Genomic DNA, 26,283 nt, shown 5'->3' on the forward strand with positions numbered 1-26,283 from the left:
GAAAAGAAAACAGGAGTAGTTAATAAACATACAAAAAGGTGCCTAACCATCAGAATTTAGGAACTCCAAATTAAAACCATAGTGTGATACCATTTTATATTAGGCAGATTGGCAAAAATATGAGTGCCATTATCAAGTGTTGACGAGGGATGTGGGCTGGTGGGCGTTCTCGTATGCTTCTGGTAGGGCTGTAACTTGGCGCGAGAGCTTTGGATAGCCATCTGTTTTTACCCGTATTAGCCAAGTAGTGGGCTCACATCCTGTCATTCCATGCCCTGGCATAGACTCTAATGGGAAGAGAAGGAGCTTTGGAGTCAGACCAGGATTGGAACCCTAGTTTTACTCTCTCCTGGTTGTATGACCTTGAGCAGATGACTCTCTGAGTTCCTTTCGCTGCAGTATGAGAGTAACTAGAAAGTTGTGTATAGTGACTGAAAGTTCATGGCGCGGAGTAAACTCCACTAAATGGCAGCCGTTTTCACTCCTATCTGACTAAAGAGCAAGCTCCTGAGTAACTCGTCTTACCCTCCTGGTACTGCCCACAGTACATATGGTGAGGGGGCAATAAAGGTAGGTTTGATTTTGGTTTGCAGGATCTCCACTCAATGCCCAGCTCCTATGACATGCATTTAATTCTACAGCCAACTCCCTGCCCCCTGCCACCTCCACACATGATACAAAATGTTCTTCCCCTGTGAAATTCCCTGCCCACTGTTTCTACCTCACTGTGGCCATCTTCTCTGCTAGAGTCAACCATGGCATCAACCTTTAGCCAGCGGTGTATATAGTCAGAACACAAAAGGTTATTATGCTGGGAGGATGTGTTGTTTCCTTGTTACGGGGGTGCCTTTAATGCTTCTTGAAAGTTACCAGCTCGGCACTGTAGAGACCACTGGAGAGCAGAGGGCTGATGTAAGGATGGAGCTGAGTTGCTCCCAGGGTCCCTCTCTCAATGCAGTCTCAGAAAGAAAGTTACTCTTTCCTGAAATCTCCTTCGTTACCTTGGTGTCTGCAGAAAGCTCAACGATAGTTACCTGCAAATGTGGGCACATGTGATTGTCGTGCTCAGCCATATATCAGAATCAGCTGGGAAGAGATACTATTGGTGGCAGCTAAGTACCGTACAAATGGGAAAACATGATAAAGAGGTAATAATTCCAAGCGAGTTTCAAACTCCAAGAACTTGGCAAATTCTGAGGAATTCTTAAATTGAGGCTTTCAAGTAAGAATAAATATTTTGACCACGTACATGTTTTGGAGTGACAGATATTTATGAGTTACAAGAGATATCTTTAGGGAACTTAAAGACAGAAGTCAGGAGACCTGGGGCCTGATGCTGGTTGTGCATTTGGGGGCCTTTCTTATATCTAAGCTTTTTATAACTCAGCAAAGATTTGAGAGCTCATCCTTATCACTATGAAGATCCTTAAAGAGTGACAATAAAGGCAGTGAGAGGGAGAACAGAGCATGGTCCTTTGAACATCCTTCCTCTCTCTCAAGTTGGGCCACTCCCACCTCTGGCCATCCATGAAGCTGTGTCTCCAGGTGTGCCATTTGGACCACTGTTTGTTTCCATGTACAACTCAGCACACGGAAATCAGAGCCCAAGAAGATTAGATCTGACCTTTAAACCAGTCTGGGCCTTCTCTCCAAGTATCTCCTCTAGCCTCCAGCCTCCCCTGATCTGACATTTTTATTTCTCTTTTGTAAACACCATTTTATAATCCACGTCTTTCTGAGCCAACAATAGGACAACCAGGCATCCAGTTTGCCTGGGACTGAGGGGTGTCCTGGAACACAGGACTTGCAGTGCTGAAACTGGGATAGTCTCAAGCAAACTGGGACTGTGGTTCACCCTAGGCAACACTCGCCTCGTATACCTGGCGCAGGTGAGCTGCGGCTGCGTGTGCATGGAGCCTCAGGAGGTGACCTTATTTGGAATAAGGGTCTTTACAGATGTAATTGAGGTAAGGATCTCGAGGTGAGGTCATCTGGATTAGAGTGGGCCCTAAATCCAGTCAGTGATGAATGTCATTTATAAGAGAGGACAAGGAGAAGACATGGAGACACAGAGGAGAAGGCCATGTGCTGGAGGCAGACATTGGGGTGATGTAAGCCAAGGTGCCCAAGGATTGTCAGCAACCACCAGAAGCTAGGAAGAGAGTCCCGGAACAGAGCCCTCAGAGGGAGCAAACATTGCAGACCTCTTGATGTCAGACTTCGGGACCCCGGAACTGTGAGAGAATACGTTTCTCTTGTTTTAAGCTAGTAGGTCTGTGAGCATTTGTTACGGCTTTCCTAGCAAACTAATAAAGGTGACTCTGGGACTTTGACCGCAGGTTGTGGGAGGAGGACTTTGACTGCTTTGCAGCTGGCGGCCCAGCCCAGCTCTTTGCTCAAAGTGAGCCAGCCTCTCTGTGGCTGTTGTCCGCATGGCTGTTTGGCAGGGGGCTTCTATTTAGTAGGGCCCACCTGCGTTCCTGAGCTCCGAGGGCTCCCTGGAGGTGCCCTAGAGACTGCATGGTAGGGAGTGCCAGGCAAAGCCTGAGAGCCCACGTCCTGCAGATCCCTGACCTGCCTCAGCCCAGACAACTCCGGCTTACACAAATTATTTTTCGGGGATTTAATTTAAGATTTTGCTTGGAGGAGGGGACTCTACCACTTAAGAAAGAAAATACAGGAAAAGGGAATCTATACAGGTTGCGTTCCCTCTCTCCTTTCTCTCCTACCGCCACTCCCTGCCCTGCCATTCTCGGCCCCTTTCCTGGCAGCTGCCTTTAGGGGGCAGCACGTCTGCAGTCCCCAGGACTCCGTGTGGCTTGAGCCAGAATGGGGAGAGGGCTGGGAGAAGAATCTCCGGGAAGATGGGCGTTTGAAGACCCAATCAGATAAAACCCCTCCCGTCCGCTCATGGATCTCTATTGTAGATTCTTGTCTCCTCTGGTGACCAACGGCCTGCACATACTCCCATCCTAGGCTGGCGTCTATGTCTACTGATGGCCCTCAGCAAAGCTTGGAGGGAAGAGAGCAGGAAGGGGGTGGGGTGTGCTCATGAAATCCTGGGGTTGGGGAAAGTGGGCAGGCAGGAAAATTATTTTAAAAGGGTTAGGGGAAAAGGGAGGTGGGATAATAACAAAAGGAAAAACTGTGCCTCCATCAGTGTTATAATTTCCCCAAGTACTGCATAGAAAGCCCACTTCAGACTACGTAGGGCACACATTTGAGAAGAACAATTTACCTGCATTGTTCACTCTGCATCATCAGCACCCTCCCTCTCATGTATCAGCCAGCAGGACTCATCTCACACATTATCATCTGATGCTGCGGTGCATTCGTGTCTTTGCACTGATTTTGCTGCCAAAACGTCCTCTTTTCAAGTCACGGACATCATTAAGCCTACTTTTTATTTTACGTCGCTTATCGTTTCCAGAGCTCCTTTATTCCATTACTCTGCATTCAGGATTTCAGGCCTCGATCCATAGCCTTGACATAAAGGGATCCTGCTTTCTCTGTTTGCCATTTGCAATTCCTTTCCTGAGTCAGAAATTTCTTTTTCTCTCCAGAAGTCCAGTGTGGAAAATAGCATACTTAGTAAGTCTTAATTTGTTAGGGGGAAAGATGAAAATAAAAATTGGTGATGGGAGTTCCCTATAAAAGAACTCTATCTGCTTCTACCCACAGGCCTTTCCACTCTGTTTCCCATCTTTCTTGCATTCTGCTCCTCGCCTCCAGAGAAGGGCGGCTGCACAGGGGACCAGTGCACTGGGCTGTTCAGCTCTTAGAGTTAGCCCACCTTTCCGTTTTCTCTCCCATAAAGTGGAGACACACTGACTCTTTGGGGAGTGCTGTGATTGATGAAGTGCCACGTTACCATCATGAGAAGCACCCCCATGCATGGATGATGAATGACTCTCAAACCAGTTGCTCGTTAAGCCCGCAGCTCAGGCTCTCCTCTGATTCCTCCTGTTTAGAACCCAGCTTTCTCTCAACATGTCTGACAGCTGCTTCCATGTGGGGCTTCTGCCATGCTTATGGAGTAGGTGGCCCCTCTTGAAGGAGATGGAGGAGAGCATGCACTGTTATCTCTGATCCCATTAATGGGACCGTTCTGGGAAATAAGATGTCCCAGGTAGTCTCTGAGTGTATGTCATACACTCATAATTAGCTGTATGTGTCTGAAAAGAACTCATGGTTAGCTGGAGCCGGGAAGACAAGGGGTCTTCTTCCCTCTTCCCCATTGTCTCAGCACTCATGCTCGTCAGAGGAGAGCGCGTGGACTTTCCTGATTACACATCGAGGCTAAGGCATTTAGGGGTTGGTGCCTGATGCTTTTCTTCTATCTGTGTGAACCAGTGGCAACATGGAGCTTCCTCAAAAGCTGATAGTTCTCATTCCTCCCAAGTAGTCAGTTCTCAACATTGCATATGCTTTCTTGTTAGAGATGCTCCCCAAACCATCGATGGCAAGTCCTTAGACCATCTGCTTTTTCCCTTCACCCCCTTGGGAAAGAGGAAGGCGACCTGAGGGCCCACTGAGAACCTTGCTGGCCATGGTGAGTTACTGCTGTGAGAGCGTCCAGATTTGGGCTATAGGCAGTCTGGGGCCTGGGCAACCTCTCTCTCGCTTTGCTTTTATTTTTATTGTAAAATATGTGTGCAAAAATCTGCATATAGTGGAAATATAGAGCTTAAAGAAGAATAGTGAAAGGAACACCCATGTCCTCTCTGCCAAGCATAAGAAATAGAATATTACAGTACTCTTGAAGCCCCATATACAATGCTCCCTCATTGTACTTTCCCCTTTCTGCCCCTACAGAGGTAACCTCTATCCTGAATGTAGTGCTAATCGACTCTTCCATATTAACAGAGCTTTTACCACATATTAGATATCTAAATAACACATTGTTTAATTTTGGCTCCTTTTGAGCTTTATATAAATGGAATTGTACAGCAGGCATTTTCTAAAACTTGCTCATTTTCTGTTTTAAAAATTTGTCTTGATTTAGCTACAGTAATTTTTTATTGGGATTCACGTTCCTTATAATTTTATCTCTCAGGAATTTTTTTTTTGGGGGGGGAACATTAGCCCTGAATTAGCATCTGTCACCAATCCTCTTCTTTTTGCTGAGGAAGACTGGCCCTGAACTAACATCTGTGCCCATCTTCCTCTATTTTATATGTGGGATGCCTGCGACAGCATGGCTTGACGAGCAATGCATAGGTCTGCACCCGGGATCTGAACCAGCAAACTCCAGGCCACTGAAGCGGAACATGTGACCTTAACCGATGTGCCACTGGACCAGCACCACTGGGGAGTTTCTGAGTGTTGGGTTTAAATGACCTTCTTCCAGAACGTATTTGTGTTTTATTTTTCCATGTACTTGGGGTATGATACATCAACTAAATTTTGGTTTTTTTTAGAACACACAGGTAGTGTAAATTCTGATTCCAACCCCAAATTTAGGTGAGACATTCTTCATCTCATCCATTCCACCTGGAGCCGAGTCTGAGGAAGGTGTGTATATTCCTAGTTTCTTCTGTGGGGCAGGTTTTGTTGTAGTTCATCCACCCAGGGTGTCAACCTTTGGGAAATTTAGTTTTCTGTGGAGTTCTCTCATTTAGATTCTTACACTTCTAAAAATATCAGGCCTAGTGTACAGCAATAAAACAGTAAAACAGGTATTGGTTATCTGTTATCACAATAGTGCCACATGACAAGCCACCACCAAAGTCAGTGGCTTAAAATAATCATTTAGTCTTGCTCCTGTGTGTGGGAAGTCAGGTGGGGTCTGCTGATCCAGGCTGGGCTCAGCTCAGCTTGGTGCTCAACCAGGGGTTGGGTTCAGTCCACTCCACGTGTCCCTCATCCTCCTTGGATCCGGAGAGCGTCTTCCTCTCTTGGCAGTGGCAGAAGTGCTAGACTGCTGAGGAGAAAGATGCCTTGCCTCTTATCTTAGGGTCTCGGCCGTGCACACTTCATTTCTGTCCACATTCCATTCATCAGAGCAACTTACATGGCCCGCAGTGGGGTGGGAAATACATTCTGCCTCGGGCAGAAGGAAGGGCAAAGTCATGTGGTACATACAGGTAAAGAATTTGGAATAATAATTCAATTTACCAGAGATATTGCTCTTCTTTATCTGTCAGTGCGAGTGCATCTGTGCTCACTGAGTTTCATTATCAAAGTTTAAATCTCTTGAGGGCTGGATTTATTACTCAAGTATGTTTATATTACCCTTGAGGTTAAAAAATCTCTCAGGTGGGATATTCCAGATGTGATGTTTCCTAAAATTAGAAAAAAGAAAAGAAAAGAAAATCAGAGGAATGCTAAGTCAGATGGGCCACTGCTTCCTTCTGCTTTACTGCTTACTAAGGCTGGGGCTCCTGAGAACAGGAATTCATATAGCAGCCTCATCTGTTAAAACTTGCTCCTTGCAGGTCAAGGATGTCACCTGGTCTGTGGAGTACCTGTGGATTACCTGGGGCTTCTTAGGCTGAGATGGGTAGGAGAAGGTAAAATGAAACTCAGACTCACACATTTTGGATATTGCCTCTTAAGCCACTGGTGAACAATAGCATAATTCTGCAGAAGATTACTGGGCTACAAATTTGTCCCATTTTCAAGATATCTAGATATTTGGCATATTTCTAAAAGAGATAAATTAGGTGATGGCTATTCATAAATTAGAGATTCTTCACTTTATAAAAGGAGATGGTGCAAGGTAAATTCAAGTAGCAAATTTTTCCAAAACATTTAAAATTTCAATTAAAAACTTTTGATTTTCTTACAACTTTTCAGGGTTTTTGTTTTTTTTTTATCACATATAAAGGAAAATCTTTGCAGGTCTGGAACCATTTTTCCTTTTTGACCATCATTATATATTTTTAACTATTTCATTTTATTTTTAAAAATGTTTAAACATTTGTATGTGGTTCATTTCACACACGTAAATTTACGTTACTTCAAGTCATTAAATTTTCACATTAAGCAGAATTTAAGTGTCTTAAAATTGACCTGTGTTTGCCTATTGCTTTAATTATCTCTGGTTTTTCATTATCTGTGTAAACGTGTTTTTTCCTCCCAAATTATTGGGATTTGGCTCTATTTTCAAGCCTGATTAAGAGGTTATTTTACCTGCTTTATGGTGGAATGTTACTTTCAGCACATTACAAAGGTGATGTTATTATTAAGAGCCTCTGCTCTGAGCATCTCTGAGTGCCTCTCTTTACTGAGACATACCCAAGGAAGAGGAAGGAATTCCTAACTTCAGTGGTAACTTAGGAATTCCACTGAAAAGTAGGGGCTCTTTTCCATCTCTCCATCTTCATTTTTCCCCACTAGCTTCTGGGTTTTGACAAGTATCTTTTGAGCATCCCAATCACACTATGATAGGTTTTTTTTAAAAATAAAAGGAACAAGAAGGAAACAGCTAGAAAATCCACTGACAGAGTCAATTTCCACGTCCCAAATTATTTTCTTTCACTGCACCATCCCTTCCTCCCACTGTTTCAGTACTGAGTATTATTCCTGGGAAGAACTTTTGTATTTCCTGGGAGCCTGTCTGCTCTTACTACTTATCTCTCACCTGAAGCCATAACGTTCCATTCTGAGCATCATAATCATTTTCATAGCAACTAAATGTGATTTCACACACAGCAGATTATGACTTCTATGGAGAGTGAGCAGTGTAAAATTATTAATCCCTTGGGACAGGGACCCCATTTCACTCTAATCTCCTTAGCAACCAACATAAGACAGGAAAATGGATAGCATAAGTGGATTGAGGATAATGTAACATCCAATTTAATAATCTGTTCTAAATGCCTCCAGAACATAATCTCCACCAGAAATTATAGCTGACACCAAAGAGTATTGAGCAAATTTCCATGGAAAAGGTGACACTCATATGGAGGAAGGACATAGGAATGTGTACCATAAAAATGAGGATTGGGTCCATTGGAGATGAAGTCTTGTCCTACAGTGGTGGACCACTGGGCCAGTGGGACTCCTAGAGAGACAGCATCCCAAGATGGATGACAGGGTTCTGAATAGATTGTCTAAATGAGTTGATTCTAATTTCTGTCTGATGTCCTTGTGTTTTGAAGAAGAAGAGCTATACGATACGTAGAACTAGATCCATGAATTAACATATGATCTCCCTATAATTAACAGCAACAAGAACAACCCAAAAGTCTTGATTTCTTGCCCAAAGACCTATAACCTCCATGACAATTGAATATCCTGTTTTCAGTTTACTGTTGCTATTTCAAGGAAGGGAGTTTTTATCAACAAGAGGAGAGTCAATCCAAATAGTTCAACTATTTTTTCATACCTGCTGTATAAATGACACAGGCAACTAACATAATGGGCTCCACTGTATTTGATTACGTCTGAGATTTGTGCTACTTTTTTTTTTAAGCAATTTTTTGTTGTTGTTGAAGAATGGCCCTGACATCCATTGCCAATCTTCCTCATTTTTTTTCTCCCCAAAGCCCCACTACATAGCTGTATATTCTAGTTGTGGGTCATTCTAGTTCTTCTATATGGGATGCCGCCACAGCATGGCTTGATGAGTGGTGCTAGGTCTGTGTCCAGGATCTGAACTGGTGAACCCCAGGCCGCCGCCAAAGCAGAACATGTGAACTTAACCACTTGGCCACAGGGCGAGCCCTCTGTGCTACCTTTTTTACATGACTTATGTATAAAAGAAAGCTGTTAGAATTGGTGACTAAAAGTTGCTCAAAAATACAATGTTTCCCTCTGAATCACCAGGAATGTTGGAATCTTCACCACAACTGATGGATCAAGTCAGACAACCTTCTTCATAAAGTGCAGTGAAATTGAATTTGGTTTAATCATAGCTGTGGTTGCAGGATGGGTTTTGAAAGTGTCTTCTGTCCCTTGAATAGAAGACTTTAATTGAAGAAATTACTGACAAGTTATAGGAATCTACACACTGTAGAACCCTTCAATTACCCATTCAATTATTATTATTGTGATTTTTCTACTCGGCAAGTGTATAGACTTGAAAAAATCATCTAATAAACATTTATTAGTAGCAGCTCTATCCCTGATAGCAGCAAATTAGAAGGAACCAGATGCACCCACTTTAATTAATTGGTGTAATCAGGAGTGGTATGCAACATCAAGGGTGAAAATTGTTAACTTAAATTGTGGCTTTGTGTCTCAAATGAGTTTTTGCAATCTTGAAGTCTTTTTTTCCCCCTTGAACAGCTACATTTTTAGAGCTTCTGTGTTTCCCTTTCCCATCTATCTGAAATGTTTTTTCCCTTTTTTTGGAGGATGGGAGGATGTTTAATTAAAACTCTTTTTGTGGAGTGATAGTTCCAAATTGCCAATTATTCACAGGAGAGTTGGGAGTTTATTCCCCGAGTTTTCTTAGTTCATTCAAAAGACCAAAAAAGAAAGGAACAACACGAGGAGATGTAATGGAAACAATGCAATACATGTTATCCTCCTTTGACAACAAACAGTACAGATTGGAAATATAAGTAGCAACCCTCTGCCTGGAAAGATGTTTTCCATTTTTGCTAGCTAAATTTACTCATCCTTTAGGTCTCTGCTTAGACATCACCTTCTCTGGGAAGCCTCACCAAATTGCCCCCCTCCACCCTCGATCCTACTTCCAACTCGGTTAGGCTTCCTTACATCTATCTTAGTACTTAATACACTCTGTTTGGGAAGTGCCTATTTATTGTCTATATTCTCTTTTACTTGGGATCAGGGACTGTGTCTTGTCACCTTTATATCTCCAGCGTCTAATACAGAGCCTGCCACTCAGCAGGTCCTCAATAAAACTTGTACTGAATGAATGAATAGATGAATGAATGAATGGAAGTAGTGTCTATCTCACTGAGATGGTGGGCCTTTCCATACCTCATTCATTTCTGCACCCCCAGTGCCTACTTGGTGTATCAGTTCTATATTGCTATATGACAAACCACTCCAAATCTTAGTGACTTAAAATACTAGTCACTTCTTTAGCCATGATTCTGCAGACTGGCAACTTAGGCTGGGCTCAGCTCGGCAGTTCTTCTGGTTTCAGCTGGGCTTCCTCATGTGTCTGCGGTCAGTTTCGGGGTCAGTTGGGGACTTGTGACCTTTCATCTTCCAGAAGGATAGCCTGGGCTTGTTCAAGAGGCCACTGGGCAGGGTTCCGAGAGAGTGAGCAGAAGTGTGTGTGGTCTCTTGAGGCCTAAACTCAAAGCTGTCACAGCACCACTTCTACTGTATTTTATAACTAAAGAAATCCCAGGGCCAGTCTGCATTTACAGGGAGGGGGAATAGACTTCACCTTTTAATGGGAGGAGCTGCAAAGTCACATTGCAGAGCAGGAATGCCAGGAAGAGAGTAATTGAGGACATTTTTGTGAACAATCTATCACACTTGGCAGATGGTAAGTGCTCAAAAAAATGCTTGAATTGAATTGAATATGAGAAGTATTAGATTTAACCAAAATCTGGGAAAGCGTTTCAGAGATGAGGAAGTTTCTCTTTGGTTGCATCCCACATCCATTTCATCATCCTTCTCCCACTTCTTGATCTCTCTGCCCCATTGTGTTGCTCTGTCAGTGCCAGTTGACGACTGTTGGGCACGTGCTGTGTTATTGAGCATCTAGTGTAAGCCACACTCTACTAGGTAAACCCTAATTCTTGTCCTGTAATGGTAACGATATTTAGTTGAGGAGAAATTATAAGTGTGACTAGTTATGAAGACATGTAGGGTTGAGGAGAACAGGTGACACTGACCTGTGGAGGATATGATGTTTAAGCTGAGACTGAAGGGAGGGATGGGAGATGGCCAACCCAGGAGCGAGCGTTTATCTCCGCAGAGGAGGCAGCGTGAGGCTGTGAGACAGAGAAGGCGATGTGGAGCGCTTTCCAGGGACGGAGAACGTGGGGCCAGGCACGGGGAGGAGAGGAGCACGCTGTTTGAGGAACTGGGAGAAGGACAGAATGGCTGGAGCCTGGCAGGGGTGGGTAGGGGGGGGTGTTAAAAATCTTCCTGTGTTGCAGAGAGAACAGATTAGAGGTGTGCAAGACTAGATACGAAATCCATTCCATTCTCCACCATCAACCGCCCCCCCACGCCCAGCAAGGTGTTAGGAAGAAAGCCATCTGACCAAACTGAATTCACACTCTCAAATTATCAATAACCTTGTCAGTAGTATTTGTTCGAATAAATCTTTATTGCTCACTTTCAGAGTCCTTCTGAACCCAGTGTTCGGCAGTGACTTCGCAGCCTGTGGGCGCACACAGTGGTACTTGGAAGCCTCAGGGACAGGGAAGGGGAGGGGAGGGAGCTGTCACTACTTGTGCACGGAGCCCCCTCATCCCTTTTACCTTGGCTGCCCTGCAGGGGTGGGGCCGAGGGGCTCCTCACACAGGTCTGGAAGTGGCTGGCCTCCGTGGGGATGGCCACCGACCGACCGACCGGAGCCTGCTTTCCTGGGGCAACTTCTCCCTTGCCCGTGAAGGTCGTCCACATTTTTTTACCCTTTCATTGGGCATCATTTTTAAAACTTCTCAACTGGTCGGAACCTTTTACTGCCTCAGGGTGCCTGGTTTTCAGGGTGGAGCAGAGGTCTTATTTCTGGCGTTGCCTCCTCGGAGCGTCTTTAAGTACCGCTGCACAAGCTTCACCGTGTTGTGGAAATAACTGACAGATCTTTGTCGACGACGGGGTAAACCAAGTGTGTGTCTGCAGACAGACTTCCCTCTCCAGTTCCCCTCGGTTCTCGAGGGGTCACCGAAGCCATGTGGTGACTGCCAGCTTCTTCCTAATGAGACATTGACAGCCCCTGTCTGGCCAACTGCTCATTCATCAGGTGGCCTGAGAGCCACCTTGCCTTGCCCCAACTCCTGAATTTCCACATTCAGAGTTTTCTTTAAGGTTCTGCTTATCAGTCGTGTTCAATATTGGGTTACTTGCAGAATGGAGTCATTATCTTTAATGTTTAATAACTGTGCCACAAAGATAATATAATAAAATCCGAGAAATGTAATTTAGAACGGCTTTTGTTTCAAGCCTTATGTGTGTGTGTGTTTTTAATCTTTCATAATCTTATCCCCAGGGCTAAGAAAAACCTTGTTCTCTCTGTCTTTTGCTTGGGTTGTCCCTTTTATTTTGTTGTTTTTGCTTGGCAATGTCCCGACTGATATGTGCCAGCGGTGCTTCAGTGTGGGGAGCTGGGAATAGAGGTGGCGTTGGGGACTGAAGACACCGTGACGCGGGTCTGCGCTGCAGGAGTGGGGCTTGATGGCGGACGTGGAGTGGTGTGGGGCTGGACTCCGCTCTTCCTGCAGACGAACAATGTGCCCCGGTCTTCTGCGTGATTTTCTGATTCCCCCAAGCTTGGGGGCTTTAGGGGCTTTCGAGATAGAATTTAGCCTTACTGGATGGCACTTGGCAATGAAGAGATTGGGGCTAAGAGCCTGGCAATAAAGAAGGAAGATTTCTTTCTCTCTTTTTGTTTTTCTGTTTAGAAACATGCATAAAATTGAATTTGGTCATTCTGATCCCTCTTCTTGGAAGAAGCATCCCGCTATGAATAGTCTTTGAATTTGCAAGTTAAAACTCTGCTTTCCCAGGGGCAGAGTCCCCTTGAGAAATGAGGCAGACTGTTCTGAGTTCTTCCTTTAAGGGCTGTAGACTGTAATGCTGGCCCTGTTTTCTATCTTGAGGGGCTGTGGACAGGAAGTCTATGGCAAGGTTCATAAAACACTTAGAGCTTTTGCAGAGAAAGGAGCCATAGAAATGCAGGGGAGGGCGGTTGGGTTGGAAACCTCCCACAGAGCCTCCAGGCTCTCCTTTCACTCCAAGTCGTAAAGGGAGAGGGTCTGTAACAGGTTTTCCCTCCCTGCTCTCCCCTCTCCTCTTGCTCGATTCTCAAGGAAATAACCAACGATCAGAGTCTAACCATACATGAGAATCCTTTCAACAATTAATCCTCGTGTCTCCATGTTATGTCTTTGAAGCGCTAGGGTAGCTCCCCCAAATTTTACAATTTTTCTTTTTCCTTTTTCTGAATTGCTTTATAAATAATGAGCTGACTTGTCTTCTTAAGGAGTCAAATTTAACAAGACTTCCCTTGAACAGCATGAAACTGAATGAGGTGCATATTATGCATTTGCTCTTTCATCTAAATGACTGGATTTCTCCTTCAAGTCTACTTATGTGGGGAATGGGAGAGGAGAATTGCTAGCAGTAGACGTGAGGAAAAGGGTTCAGACCAGTTCTTAAAGGAAAAGTTCTTTAGAAGGCCAGGTGTGAGTTCCATGGGTACTCCAGTTTTTGACAACTCTGATATTTTCTTAAAGATATCCTGGTCTCCTCCAACTCATGGGGAAAATCGCAGAGTTAGAGCCCCAAATAGTGTGTTCACATCAATCAACACATGAATAACGAAGCATAGATGTGTTAGAAACCTTTATTTGGAATGAAGAGAAATGATCCCTTTTCAAACATTAGGTACAACTCCATATATTCTAAGGAAGTGTTTACACACACCATTGGTTTAACATTATAACTGAATTAATTAGACACTGCAGTTCAACAAATGGTCATTTCAGTCAGCTTCTATTGGTTTTTAACCAAACTGAACCAGTCAACTTCTTGAACCAACTGGTCATTTGTGTAATATGGACACAGTCCTAGAGTAATGAGGTTAAACTGATCAGTGTTAGATGGCTATGGTCAAACTTAAGGAAGATACAGAGAACTCTAACCATGGAGCCACAGCAACATCTCCTGAAATAATAGAGTGAAATCAGAATCCCCACCCTCGAGGTCTCATCTGATTTCACATTAAGTGATATTTTCAATCCAGGTTGAAAAGCACATGAAAAGTTGTTGACCCATTTGGGTACATGGTGGGCCGTGAGGAGGTGGACTTTCCAGAGGCAATTTGGACATTAGAGATGATGATTCCATTCAGTGTTTTCTTAAGTCTTTTTTGGAAACATAACTTTTCAAGGACTTGAACTAATTGAAAGGAAGATATCCATTAGGTATCTTTAGAAAAATTCTTCCATCTAGTTTTGCCTGAGAGACTTTTTTGGACTTCATTCTGAGAATGGCTTGAATGGATGTGCTTTGACTTGATGGCTTTGGGATGTAAGGAGGTGTGAATGAGTGTGAGGTGTTTTGGGAATTGAGGTGTGCCTAAGACAGCTCTGGTTCAGACTTGAACTTGTGAGGAGACTTCCCTTCCTCTCCACTGTTCATCATTGTAGCCCTGCATGATGAGCCTGGTGTTGAGCACAAGGTAGGTGTTCAACAGATCTTCAGAGTTGGGTTGTTTGCCAGCCTTTGGCGCTTGCGTTTGTTCATTGAATTCAGCTCTATTTGTTGCTAAGACCTATGGCTTTCGGGAAGGAAGCTTTAGGGTCCTGGAAGTTTTGATGTGTTGTCATTTTTTTTCATATGGGCAGGGAAATTTACTATAAGGTCAGAGAAAAAGATGAGTGAGTATTGAATGTGGTGTTCCCCATTCAGGGGCAAGAGACTGGCCTCCATGCTGCTAACTCAAGCCTCTTCTCTCAGGCTCTGTGTTGAGGAACCATCTTTGTAGTTGAGATCCCTTGATAAAAAGTTCTGAATCTCCATGATTATAGGATAGCACCATCTAACACCTGAGGCAAGCAGACCGGTCAGAGGTGTGGGTAGTAATCTGAATGGGGATGATAGGGGTCCAAACAAAGGTGCAGTCAGGATACATCTGTGCAGTGCACACAGGGGACGTCTGACAGAAGGATCTTCCCCATATCCCTTAGACTCCGGATCCTCTGTGGGCATCACAAGTCTTCATGGAATGCCCAGAATGGTAGATCAGGAACAAAACCCTTGCTTAGCAAAGTTGATCTTACTTTTCTCTGTCTAGCTACTGGTTTTCACTTCCTCATCTGTATTAACTTCATGACACTTGCCCAGAATTCCATCCCTCTCTTCCCTGTTAATTCATGCCCATTGCTTTCCTAAAGGGCCCAGTCAAAACTCAGCTCTTCCAAAATTCTGTTTATGGCCTCGCTTCAGTACCATATAATTTTTTTTACATATTCCACACATAACTTGTAAGTGCTCTTTGGTGATTTCATTTATGTTTTGATTTCTTAGATGGCGCCATTGAGAGTATTTGTATGCTGAGGCAAGCAGAACTGAACTACTCAAACTAAATTGTATGAACAACACCATATTGAGTTTTAGTTGTGGGGGTTTTATTTGATTCTCAAAATAACTCTGTAAGGGAAATTATTATTATTTCCATTTAATGGATGATGAAACTGAAGTTCAGAGAGGTCCAATGACAGGGCCAAGGTCACACAGCCAGGTGAGGGGCAGAGGCGGGATTTGAATCCTTTTCATCTGACTTCATGTCCAATGTTGTTTCCATGACCACACACTGCCTCTTAGCTTGGCTGATCAAATAAATTCTGCTTTCCAAAAATTAGACTCACAATAAAAAAAAAATGGAAACCTAAGGTAGCAGGAAATATCTTTCTGAACAGTATTTTTTTTCTAAAAAATAGTTTGACTTAGAGTAAAGGAGTAGGCTCAGCCTTCAGAAAAAGGTGTTCTCCAGGTTTACTTATTCCTTTAAGGAGCATTTATCAAGTGCCTACCATGTTCCAAGTACTGTGCTGGTTGAAGGGAATGGGAACAGTGTCCGATGAAGACATGGCTCCTGCCCTTCCCGAGCACGCAGCCTAGTGGCTGGGAGGTGGGACATCATGGTGACAAATTTCTGCTGTGCTCCTGAATCTAGAAGACTGATGCCCAGTGTTCCAACTGATAGGCAGATTTGACCTTCGTTCACTATGAGTGAGCTTAAAGTATATAAAACCTATTTTCCAGAGTGCTTTGGTGGCTGAATGGATAAACAAATACATACAATGGAATATTATTCAGGGTTAAAAAAAGAATGAAATTCTGATACATGCTACAGCACGTAGCATGAACCTTGAAGACATTATGCTAAATGAAATAAGCCAGATGCAAAAGGGCAAATGTTGTGTGACTCCACTTATATGATAGGCAAATTTGTAGAGATAGAAGGTAGAATAGAGGCTACCAGGGGCTGGGGGTGGGGGGTGGGGGGATGGGGCGTTATTGTTTGCTGGGTGCTGGGGGTGTGGGGGGTGGGGGGATGGGGCGTTATTGTTTGCTGGGTGCTGGGGGTGTGGGGGGTGGGGGGATGGGGCGTTATTGTTTGCTGGGTGCTGGGGGTGTGGGGGGTGGGGGAATGGGGCGTTATTGTTTGCTGGGTGCAGAGTCTCTGTTTGGGATGATGAAGATATTCTGGATGTGGACATGGTGATGATTGTGAAACAATATGAATGTACTTAAGTACCATTGATTTGTACGCCTAAAAATGGTTAAATCGGTAAATTTCATGTTATGTATATTTTACCACTCACACGAAAATTATTTTCCAGGGTATTGTCAGCTATACTTATAAACATGTTTAAGGCAAGAAGAAGATGGAAACGGTCATAGCAAACAGTCTTGGGAAAGCAGAAGAGACCCCACATGTCCCCATCTGGTTTTCAGAATGCAGAAAGCATCCGGATGGATGCCCCCCATGCTACGTGAGCTGCTTCACCAGTGTGCAGAGCAGTTCTGGCAAGGGTGGAAAAGCTGGACCAGGATCTGGGTAACTCTTTCGCAGTTGATTGGGTAATGAGAAGAGCTGTTCTCAGAGAAATGAGAACATGTGTATTGGAAGGCTGCCTTTGCTTAATGTTCCACACGATCCAGGAGGCCAGATGGCATTTTATGTGGTTTTCACAACTGTGATTTTGGATTGATTACTAAACCTGTTTGTGTTCCTAACCCAGCTCCCTGCCCCCCGCCTGCCTTTTAGGTTAACGCTCATTCCCAGAGCTGGGCTTGAACAGTGGCATTGCTTTTTCTTTTCCTTATTATTGCATCAGTGCCAGCCTCTGCTACCTTAGACCTATTTGTCTGCCCAGAGTCTAGCATAGAAAAGAAAATCCTTCTTCCACCAGGCCTGATCAAATGAATGACTTTCACTTTTCATGGCATTTATATTCAATTCTGGATTTATTTTTTTCAAGTTTGGATCACCCGCTTGATGGGTTTTGAGAGGACAAGTTCTGATCCCATGTTGACTTTTCCTTTCCCGGCTGACCTTCCATCATCAGATGGTGTTTTCATAGGAAAGGCAAATTAATTTTATATATAATGTGAGAAAAACATAATAAAATAATAAAAATTAATATTTGCGAAATTTTAGAGTTTTCAAAACACTTTTCACAAAAATAATCTCTTTTAATCCTTACAACAATCCTGAGAAGGAGTTAAGCTGATATCCCCACTTCATATGAGGACACTGAGGCACAGAGAAGTTAAATGGTGTGCCCAGGGTTGCCCAGCTAACCTTGGTTAGAGCCGGATCTGGAGATTATATCTTTTGGGTCTACATCCAGAATTCTTTTCACCATCCCACTATTGCTACTGGAAAAGAAAATCCAATTTAGTGTAAATGATTTCAGCTTTATCCACCATTTGGAGCTACGACCCAGGTCATTGTTGTCCTTTCTTAAATAAGTCATAGTGACCATTTGAACTTTGCAAAATCCTCTTTCCTACCTTTTGTTCTTCAGTAACTTTTGTGACGAGGGTCTACATTTGACCCATTTAATAAACTGGCAATGTGTGTCAGCGAGTAAGCAGTAGAGAGGAGAGCCCCTGAGACAGAAGCTGGGCTCAGGATAGAGGACCTGCTTGGGCCTCTCGAACTGAGCTCTCATTGCCCCAGCAGGGAAACTGAGGATATTGGACTTGCAAGATCCACTTGTGAAGCCTTCTGGAAAGTTCTAGTAGTTCTGGTGAAAATACAATATCCTGCCGCCCAGCTGAAATTCTGCTGTGGCTCGAGAAGTGAGGGTATCGTCTTCATCTTTGTATTTCTGGTACTTTGCCCAGTGCTTGATGTAACAGGAACTCCGTGACTATGTGTTGAGTGGAACCTCTGAAGACGTAGTTTCTTCTTGTGGGGCGTTACAATAGATTGATTTGCTCAGTGGAAATTCGTTTTATTAAGATTTCAGACATGACCCATTCATTACTTCTTCTATCGCTTTTAATTCATGACTTTAGTTCAAGTTTCTCTTAAAACAGTCATCATCCTTTCATTGTTAGGGGCACCAATGAATTAAAATCTCATTGAAATGACCATGAACTGTGATGGCTATAACGTGGGCCCTCCACCGTGGTTTCTCTGGGCTACTCCCTTCTCCCTGCTTCCTGCAGTGTGCAAGAGGTGAGGCTGGGCTCCCTGGCTGCGGTGCTCTGGGTTATTACAGTGATATATCTTGGAACCGAGCTTGAGCAGGGATCATCCTGTTTCCGTTGGAATTGATTTTCTGTCCAACTTTCATTTCCTATTGCACATTCCTTTGGGGTCAGAGCAGCTTTGTCAGACAAAAGCAGGGCTTTCTCCTTTGGAGATATTCCTGGATTCTCTTCGGCTGTGTGTTTATATAAATGGACAGCCAGGCAGCACAATAATGTGGCTGCTCAGCCAAACTCTGGCTGTACGGCCTGGTGGTCCTCCCAGGGTCGGGCTCAATAGGGTTGCGGGACTGGGGCTGGAGTTCCAGGTCGTCCTGTCACTTGCCCTGTATCTTAACTTGTGGGCACTTCTTCATATGCCAGTTAGTCTTTATTCTCTGAAGGCTGCATCAGAGGGCTCTTCAGAAGAGATGAAATATTATATTGCTGTTATCACTTCAAATGTTTACTGGCTCAAGGCTTAACAGCCTGTTGGTGAACCGCAAAGCTGAATCGGATCTCAAAGAAATCCCTGGGCAAGCCCTCTGCCTTCCAGTGCCTGATTATTTACCAATAAATGTTAAGATTGCAACCTCTGGATTATTCAACAATTGTCGTGATGTGTGAACACAGAATCCTTAGCACATTAGGATGCTACATAAAATCAACTCAGCTGTTTCACTTTTTATGTCCTTGGTGTCTACTTTGTGTTAGTTGCTCTGTCTCATTCCCATGGGCTCCACAGGTGTTCTAGGATGTTTCAATCAAGTGCAATAGCAATGTCAATAAACTATCATTTTATTAAGTTTACCAAAGATGAGGAATTTTGTTTTATGTTGTTGTGACTTATATCAGTGCGTCTTCAAGCAATCATTTTCCATCGTATTTCTTGTATCTGTGCTTAGTGTACTATATCAATCCCTTTGCTACTTCACAGTCAAGGCCCTATCTGTTGATGTGTAATCATAGCAACAGGATTATATCTGTCAGCATCCTATTATCAGTAGTAGTCAGAAAAATCCAATATAAATTTACTGTAATGCCATGAAGAGTGCTAGCCCTTTGTGCCTAAATTGTCTTTTATTGGGAAAGGAATTTGTTGATGTGGTAAAGGTATCAAAGGACTTGTTTTAGAATTATTTCTAAAACATGGTTGATAGTACACAAACATGTCCAAATAAATTGAGTTATGTGAAAGTATCGAGTTTTACTCAACGTAAACTGGACATTGCATTATTTGGATAAAGAATTGAAGGAGGGTAGTTCCGTAACTTCAGCTCATTGCTGTACCCCTCACCCCTTTTATGTGACATGGGAGCAGTAAGAAACATTGAGGATTTTCCCAATATCTCAGGGAATTGTGGTTATTTCTTCCAGAACACCAAGAGGTATGTAGTGGTAGAGATGAGCAATGGCCATCTATATGGTGATTAAGAAAAATAGAATAAACCAAGAGATTCGAGTTCTATTCTCAGTTCTGCTTCTAATATGCTAGTGACCTTGAGCGAGTTTCTTTTCCTCACTGGACCAGAATTTCCTTGTCCATAAAAACAAATTGTCAGACTAAATGTCAGTTCTTGAAGATCCTTTCCAGTTCTGACATTGAACTCCGTACCTCAACTTACTTGACATATTTATGCTCTCTTAGCAGAATTAATTTGGATTTGTTAATTGTTGCATCTGGGTAATTATTGTTGGCACTCCTGAAGAATATCTATTAGTGGTGGTTTCTTATATTAACTGAAGGTGCTGTGGAGGAAACATGGAATCCCCAGGAAGGCAAAACTAGAAGACACTTTTCTTTTAGAGCAAGCGCTGATAAGATAGACATAAAGGCGCTCTAGCCATGCTGGGCCCTCTGCCCCCTTCAGCAAGTCCTGCGGTGTCAGAGTTATCACTGGCCCTTGTACCGTGAAATGATGTCCTGTTTGGGTGAGTGACAACATGGAAAGGGAGGAGGGCGTGTGAGACTGTGAAGACACTCCTGTAGGCGCTGGCTTCACCGCAGAGCAAATGCGATGCTTCTCGAGTTAATGACTTTGTCAGAAAGTTTTCCAATTCCACCCTCTTCCCTACTTCAAATGAGGAGCCCTGGGGAAGCTCACAGAGTAGCAGATCACCTTACACTAAAGAAAAATAAAAAAGCTTTCCAGTTTCAGGAGTACAAACCAGCTACGTACTCAGGGGGGCAAATTTTGCCCTGTCCTGTTGTAGAAAGGAAAAGCACTAATAACAAATAAGTCTGGTGGGATTTCAGATGGATTTCAGTCTTGTACTTTCCTGATACCACAGAGCTAAGTTTTGATTTAGTCCCTCTAGGGATGGTTCTAAACATGGAGGCCCAGAGTTGTCACAGTACTCACTCTCCTGTCTGATCAATCTGGGCCCTAACAAGACCAGAAAAAGGCCCAATAGTTGATGGCAAAAATGACAGAAATCAGGAGAGTATTTTTATTCAGGAAGGTATATCTGACTAACGCTACAAAATAGAGTTGGTATCATTTTAGATTCTGCTCTTGAATCCTCAGAAATATTTGCCTTCACTGACTCTGAGGAAGACTCATCCCTTCTCTCCTTCACCCTTCTCTTTGCTTCTGGATGCCCTTTTCTCCAACTTTCTCTGGGAATTTGCCGCATCTGATTCTTCCTCAGTTTACAGACAAACCCAAGTTGAAGGGAAAATCAAATATCCCCTGATTCAGCAAGCCTCCCTTAGTGTTGTTCTAATTCTCCATCCACTGTCTAACTTTTCGAAAGAAAGTCTATGCCTGCCACATCCACTACCTCACAACTAATTTACTTCTCACTCTTTTGCAATTGGTTGTAAATTCCTTACCCTGTCCTGAAACTGCTCAGTGACATGTGGCCAACAACATTCTGGCTACCAAACCTAATTCCTAAGCTATTTTGTGAGCCCTCATTGTTTTTGACTGTTTTATTTTATTTTATTTCATTTCATTTTATTTTATTTATTTTTTTGAGGGAGATTAGCCTTGAGCTAACTGCTGCCAATCCTCCTCTTTTTGCTGAGGAAGACTGGCCCTGAGCTAACATCCGTGCCCATGTTCCTCTACTTTATATGTGGGATGCCTACCACAGCATGGCTTGCCAAAAGGTGCCATGTCCACACCCGGGATCCGGACTGGCGAACCCCGGGCTGCCAAAGCAGAACGTGCACACTTAACCGCTGCGCCACCGGGCCGGCCCCATATTTTTTATTTATTTATTTATTTTATAGCATCTAATATTATTGACTATATTTCCATTCTGGAAAAAAATTTTCCTTCTTTGGCTTTGTGTCTTAGGGTTATGATGAGTCTTAAGTCAAGCGATGTGTATAAAGCCCTTGCTCACATGGACTCCATAAATATTAAGAGCTGCTGCTGTTAATCTGGGACACTGTGTGTTCTAGTCTTTATGCTGCCTGTCTCTTTCTTTTCTGTTGGTTTTATTTATTCTGTCTGCTGCTTAAGTACAGAGTGTCCTTGTGCTTCTGTCCTTAGACCTCTCCTCTCTTAAAATGTGCCCAGAGTGGACTTACTATTAAACTGATGACATCCAGGTTTCAGTGCTTCTCACTTGCAAGGCCACTTCCAAGCTGGGTAGGATCCTTGCTAGGTGTTCCCATGGCCATATGTTTCTCTTAGATTTTCAAAAACAGTTATTTAACTGCAGCTGGTTAAGACTACTCCTCTTTACACCCTCCTTGGCCCTCCCCCACATTTCTCCTGCCCAGTGGTGTTGGCATAGCTGTACCCATTTTTAGCATCCTGTTGAGCAGAGATTGAGCAAGCCATACCTTTAGTTTTCATTTTGTGAGTTATATTTATGTGATCCTCAGTCACTTCTAGGTTTAGTTAAATTATTGCTGGATGTCCCTGTGTAGAAACAGCTCCTTTCTGCCCACTGTGCCAGCTCACCTAGGCCCAGAGGTGGCATCACGATATAACTGTGTTGTCTGGTGTCTGGCGCCAGAAATTTGAGCATAGTGGAGGAGAAAGGTACAGAGCCAGAAGCTAGACTGTGGAAACTTTTCTAAACTGTCAATTTAAAGAATCACTACCATGCTGAAAAAAGACTGAATCATGTTTCTACTCTCTCTGTGAAAACTGATGTTACCAAATTGTTGTCATGTGAGGAGAAAATCATAAATGTACTGATAAACTATGTAGGAAAACTGAATGCACAAGTGACAGAAGAAAAAACGGATAAATTGGATTACGTGAAAATTTAAAAAGTTTTTTTTGCTTCAAATAATATCGTCAAGAAAGTCAAAAAACAACCCACAGAATGCGAGGAAATTTTGCAAATCATTTCTCTTATAAGGGACTAGTATCCAGAATATATAAAGAACTCTTATAACTCAATAATAAAAAGCAATCCAATTAAAAAATGAATAAAGGATTTCAATAGAAAGTTCTCCAAGGAAGATAGATAAATGGCCTATAAATATATGAAAAGATACTCAACATTATCAGCCATTAGGGAAATGCAAATCAATGCTACAATGTGATACCATTTATACCCACTAGGATGACTAGAATAAAAAAGACAGACAATACGAGATGTTGCCAGCCCTCGTGGTCTAGTGGTTACGGTATGGCGCCCTCACCGCCTTGGCCTGGGGCTCGTTTCCCGATCTGGGAACCACACCACCTGCCTGTTGGTTGTCATACTATGGTGGCTGCAAGTTGCTCTGATGCTGAAAGCTGTGCCACCAGTATCTCCAATACCAGCAGGGTCACCCATGGTGGACAGGTTTCCTCAGAGCTTCCGGACTGAGACAGACTAGGAAGAAGGACCTGGCCACCCACTTCCCAAGAAATTGGCCAGAAAACCCCCATGAAAAGCAGCAGAGCATTGTCTGATATACTGCTAGAAGGTGAGAGGATGGTGCAAAAAGACCAGGCAGGTTCTGCTCTGCTGGACACAGGGTCGTTAGGAGCCGGAATTGACTCAAAGGTACTGACAACGGCAATGAAATGTTGGTGAGGGTGCGGAGATTTGAATCCTCCTACACTGCTGGTGGGGATGTAACATGGTGCAGCTGCTGTGGAAAACAGCTTGACATTTCCTCAAACAGTCAAACATAGAGTTTCATATGACATGACCCCAAAATTCCACATCTTGGTATATACCCAAGAGAAATGAAAAAGTATGTCCACATAAAAACTTGTACACCGGTGTTTACAGTAGCGTTATTCATAACAGCCAAAAAGTAGAAACAACCCAAATGTCCATCAACTGATGAATGGATAAACAAAATGTGGTCTGTGCATCCAATGCAATATTATTTGGCAATAGAAAGGAATGAAGTAGTGATATATGCTAGCTCATGGATGAACCTTGAGAAGGTGCTAAGTGAAAGAAGCCAGACACAAAAGACCATATGTTATATAAATCCAATTTTATGAAATGGTCAGAATAGGCAAATCTGTAGTGACAGTAAGTAGATTAGATGGTTACCAGGGCCTGAGGAGGGGAGTGACAACTAATGTGTATGGAGTTTCTTTTAAGGGGGATGAAAATGTTCTAAAATTGGTAATTGTACAATCCAGTAACTGTACTAAAAAACATAGAATTGTACACTTTAAATTGGTGAATTGTACAGTATGTGAATTGTATCTCAATAAAGCTGTTTTAAAAATGTAGGAAAAGGGGCTGGCCTGGTGGCACAGTGGTTGAGTTCACACGTTCTGCTTCGGCAGCCTGGGGTTCACCGGTTCGGATCCCCAGTGCAGACCTATGCACTGCTTGTCAAGCCACGCTGTGGCAGGTGTTCCACATAAAGTAGAGGAAGATGGGCACAGATGTTAGCTTAGGGCCAGTCTGCCTCAGCAAAAAAAAAAAAGAAAGAAAAAAGTAGGATTGGCAGCAGATGTTAGCTCAGGGCTAATCTTCCTCAAAAAAAAAAATGTAGGAAAAAAGTCTCGTAGAGGTGTTTCTGTACTCTAAAATTTATCTATTGCCTTCTAAATAAAGTGCATGGTCCATAGCTTGGCTTTCCAGGCCTTTTATTGATATGGAATATTTTTCTCCCTTCATGTGTATCTGTAAACCTTACACATTATTCAAATGCCATAATTCGTCAAACCGGATACGTCTTCTTCCAGATAGATACTCCCCTCATCCCTCTCCTACAGCCTTTAGCATAGTCTGCCTTGTGTCGTATTTATTTCTGTATTTGTTGTATTATCTACATCTGATTGAGAGCTCTTCAAGGCCGGGGCGTGTGCTTCCTCATGTTAGCATCCCTCAGAGCAACTGGCCCCTAATCTTATCTGGCTGGTACACATAGATTTTTTTTTTTTAAAGATTTTATTTTTTTTCCTTTTTCTCCCCAAAGCCCCCCGGTACGTAGTTCTATATTCTTAGTTGTGGGTCCTTCTAGCTGTGGCATGTGGTTCGATGAGCAGTGCCGTGTCTGCACCCAGGATTCGAACTGACGAAACACTGGGCCGCCTGCAGCGGAGCGCGCTAACTTAACCACTCGGCCACGGGGCCAGCCCCGGTACACACAGATTTTTATCGCTTGACAGAATGAATGGATTGTGGAATTATTAGAAGTGACCCTGGGTGTGACACTGCCTTTACCCACCTCTTTCGCAAGGTCTTTCAAGAACAATGCAAGCTGAAGTCTGAAGACATTTTTGGAAACTCTTAAAACTCTAACTGTGCAGGGTATTATTACTGTCTGTAACCCTGGTAACTATGCAAATTAGTGTCAATTAACTTTTGGCGGCACTCTTGAGATTCCTTATCGGCGACATGAGTTTGTCGGATGAGGTAATGCACTTTTTCTGGGTGCAGTTGTCACTGGAGAGATTGGCAGCGTTTCATCGTTGTGAACAAAACTGTCTCGTGTGCGGGACCATGACAAAGAGGGGATGGGATGCCAGAAGCTCTGTGAAAACACTTACATCCATTTCAGCAAGAAGGAATTGTGATCTGGTGAATAAATTAGTGTTCTGCCCTCTTCCTCAGCTCCTCTGCTAATGAGGGGGCCCCAGGGACCCGTGCTCCTGGGCGATAAGCCCCTGAGATCCATTCGAGGTCAGTTGAAAGCTCCTTTCCTCTAGGGATCTTTGTTTAAGAACAGAATTCCTTAAGTAAATATATTTATCAAACTAAAAATATTTCAAATAGACATGCACAGAGAATGATGTCACAAACATACCTACCACCCATGTTTAACAAATGCTAGTTACTTGCCGTATCTGCTGTGGGTTTGGGGATTTTTTGATAAAAAACTTTTCAAAGACAGTTGGTTGAATCTGGTGACCACTAGGACATTTTAGACTCGGCAGGTATGGTGCACTTTAAGAGACGATCAAAATGCACATCAGTCCAATTCAATAGCAGTTTTTGGGAAAATGACAAGGTGGTCGGTACCAGAGAGAAGAAAATGGAATAACCGATGTGGGGATATATGTGTGTGTATGCACATATGTCTTATTTACATATATACCTGCCTCATTCAAAAATAAACTTGAAATGTCTTTGTAAAACACATGCAGTAGAACAAAAAAAGAAGGACGAGGTGAGGAAATGGGGATATAGGGAGATGAGGATTGGGGTAATAAGTTCAAATCGAAGGTCAGCACATGGAATACAGGCTATTAGGTGTGAAGCTCCCTCTGGAAGTGGCCCACAGATTTGGTCATGAGCTTCCTGGTAGACAGTGGAAGAAGGTAAAGGATCAGTGGCACCATTTAGGGCCCTTAAGACAAAAGCAAACCAGCTGTCCAGGAAAGAACGGCTCTTTCTTGGCATAGATGCCCGAGAGCCATTTCATGTGGTCCTCACCCTCGATGGGGTGGGGAGGGGGACCAAACAGAACATTCTAGCAAAGTGTGTGATGCTCTGGAGTGGTGTGTCCGAAGTGCAGGGAGCGCAGCTGAGGGACAGAAGGTTAATGTGGTCGGGAATGCCTGGTAATCAAGGGTTATCGTGCTAATAATGTTGCCA

General features: G+C 43.3%; 1 protein-coding gene across 1 annotated transcript in view; it reads left to right on the top strand.

Moving 5' to 3' along the window:
• The window catches only part of KIF26B (kinesin family member 26B), a 442,943-nt gene that overhangs the window by 90,556 nt on the left and 326,104 nt on the right, over nt 1–26,283 (top strand). The gene's annotated exons all lie outside the window — the stretch shown is intronic.

Source organism: Equus quagga, chromosome 12, assembly GCF_021613505.1.
Source record: "Equus quagga isolate Etosha38 chromosome 12, UCLA_HA_Equagga_1.0, whole genome shotgun sequence".
Lineage (NCBI taxonomy): Eukaryota > Metazoa > Chordata > Mammalia > Perissodactyla > Equidae > Equus > Equus quagga.